The sequence below is a fragment of the Chelonoidis abingdonii genome, chromosome 14 (assembly GCF_003597395.2).
Source record: "Chelonoidis abingdonii isolate Lonesome George chromosome 14, CheloAbing_2.0, whole genome shotgun sequence".
Classification (NCBI taxonomy): Eukaryota; Metazoa; Chordata; order Testudines; family Testudinidae; genus Chelonoidis; species Chelonoidis abingdonii.
The window spans coordinates 39,210,906-39,214,131 of NC_133782.1; positions in this window are offsets into that span (position 1 = coordinate 39,210,906).

A 3,226-nucleotide genomic window follows, 5' to 3' on the forward strand; every position below is an offset into this window, starting at 1 on the left:
TTCACTCTCGGGTGTCTGAGCCCCTCTTGCTGCTCCCCACCTGTGCCAGCATCTGGGGGCCTGTGCCCATCTAAAGGGTGGACCACTCTTCATACATCCCCTTGTGTGAGCAAGGCTTAGGGAGGGGGTGCCATTTTGGGACCATCTGTAGCTCCCTCCCTGCCCCACATATGAGCCAACATCTTGGAAAGTCCAGCCCCTTTAGGTGGGGAGTTAAGAATGAGCAAGTTTCCTTGCTTTCAGAGGCTCTGAAGATCCAAGGAGGGGGGTGGGAGAACCCCTGGAGATGAGCAGAGAGCCTGAGCCAAGGAAGCTGAGGGGATTAGACTGCTTTGAGTGAAACTGACATGATGACACCTGCCTGAGTTTTCATATAGCCTGATCCACTTGCAAAGTTAACTCCATAAAATTGAGATCCAGGAACACACTCATCCTCAGTTGATGATGTAGCCCAAAAAGCTAGCTTAGCATTGTATTCAGCAGGAACAAAAGGAACCTACAGGCCTATATCCTGTGAACCTGTTAGCAGAAGGCTTTGACGTCTATGAGCTTTAGCTTAAGTATGTGGCCCCACAATGACTCTGAGATTTTGAAAACTGGGAACATTGTTATTATGGGGGATATTTGTATAAAATGACACTAGGTAACCACAGAAACATTGAACTGATATTGGACTTGGATGTTTTAGGATAGAATCCTTTGCAGATGATTAGCAATGAATTTACCTTGGCAACGAGTTGACCAATATGACTATAAATTAAAATAATTAAAATATGAACTGATAGGATTAGGACCCCCAAGATTATTAGGGTGATGAACTTATATATGGGCAAAGGAGTTGGGCGTATCTGTGAATATATATGGTAACTGTCGGGCCCTCTACTCGACCAGGCCCCAATGTAAGGGGCAGATCTGGACCATTGAACGCGTTTGGCAGACCAGAGACCAGAGAGATGACCGCTTGTCTCTTACCACCAAATCCCCAGGAAACAGTGTGATTCTATGTAAGGAATGATACAAAGTATCAGCTTAATCTTATATTACTGCTGTGATTTTATGTGACTGGGAGCATTTGTGTCTTTACTAATTGTACTAACAAAATTGCTTAAAGTTTTACTTTAACCTGGTATAAAAATGTCACTCCCAAAATCACAGATCCAAACCTACACTTGTCTGATGGTAAACATTTCTAGTACAGACCAGGTCTCTGTGTTCATTTTTAAGATTAAATTCTAAGTTCATCAGAGTCATTTCCCTGAGTGTGTGTCTACTGGGGAACAATATAGTGTGAATAGATGTGCTTTTGTCAGTGTACGTTATTTTGAATGTGCTCCTGGGAAATCAATATGCAATTGAGTTTTTACACCGATCTTCATCTCTTTGAGAATGTGTGTTTCTAACTGTGAATCCCTGTGTAAAGCTATGAATGTATAACATCATGTGTGAAACATACATGAACGTGTGCATTATCAGCACTCGTTAGGGTCTGTGAGTGGATTTCTGAGTCTTCATTTGTGTATGATTGCTTCTCAGTGACAATATTGTGTGTTTACCAGTGTAAAGTGTTGTGTGAGTGTGTGTGTTTTGTGAGTGTGCCTTGCTGTGTGTATGTTCTAAATTGCACATAACTGGTTATTTATCAGTAATATTACTATGTTTTATTAGTGTATGTTGACTTAGCAAAGTCCCTGTATTAAAGCCAAAAGTTGCTATCTTCCTGCAGCTCCTAGCCGCTAAGATAATAACTTTTTAGTGGGTTATTGAAAGGAAAGAAGTTGAAGAGTAGAACTAGTTGGGAAAGGGAGTTTCTCATCGTGTGAGGCTTTTCAAGAAATTTGAAATATTTTCCATATGGGAAAATTGAATTATTTTTCAAACAGATAAGCTGAAAGAAAAAAAAAAAAATAAAACAAAAACAGATTGGGTCAAAAGAAACATTTGCTTCCTTAATTTTTATAGTTTCATAGAATTTTAGGCCAGGAGGATGATGCAAGCACCTAGTCAGAACTTCTCTTTATCACCGACCACTGAATCCCACCCAGTTACCCTTGTGTTGAGCCCAATGACGTCAGTTAAACTAAAACATTTCAGTCCTAAGCAGACTGCACTTTGTGAGCCACAGGCCTAGACTGGGCAGACTGAAGTCTCACCTGTGCCCTAGGCCATGGCAAGGACAGGGAACTGATCAGCTGGAGCACATCCATGTGATCCTAGCAGGCGACCTGCGCCCCATGCTCCAGGGCAAAGTTTCATTTTGATTTTGACCCTTTATTTTTCACTTTTCTTTAGAATGAATTAACTGAAATTTCCAGATGAATTTTTTTTTTCAAATTGAAAAATGTCAAAACTGGACATTTTAACAAATTTGAACCTTCTAAAAGAAATCAAATTAGAATATTCATCAAACAACCAACCCTTTGCTGTGAACAGGGTTTCAATGAATCATCATTTTCTGATGAACAAAAACATATTGTGAGAAAATTTCCAACTCAAGTTCATAATCAGCCCACTGACTAGAATTTCTTCCTCCTCTCTTAGGCCCCAACCCTAAAACATGTCTCTCCCTCTCACCGGCAGACTTCATTTCATGAATGCCCTTTGATGGGGCTCTCAACTTTTTCTCAGATCCCTGACCATGTCAATAGAGAGATGCCTTGTGGACCCATCTCCTATCCATTGTGATCTCATCAACTTCCTCTCCTCCCAGACACAAATTGAAGGGTTAAAATCCAGGTGCATTTTATATAACAACCTGGTATAATGGATTGTGCCAGCTCTTTTCCAGACCCAAAGTCCAGAGTTTGGTCAAGAGACCAGAGGCCTAGCAAATAGTGATTAGTTAAGAGAAAGCTGGGGTAAACAAATAATCTTGTTTTGCTAAATAGGCCTGGTTAGCAAATTGCCAGGTGTTGGAGCTAAGAACTAAATAATTGTGTCTTATTCAGAGTTGCAAATTGAACAAAGGATTCCTGTTCCTATTGTGTCAGTCTCTTCTGTAGGGAACATTCTTCCCATAGATCAACCTTGAGTTTATGAAAAGTTGGCACATGTCAGTATAAGATATGGCATCCTTCCACCGCCCTTCCCAGGATAAAGGCCTGCCTTCAGACGTTACACAGAAACAATATTTATTGCCATGTACTTTCACTGTTTCTTTGCTTTAACCCCTAGGAATGTACCTGGTGGACAATCAAAGGAGTTGCTCCATACTATAGACCCCAAATCA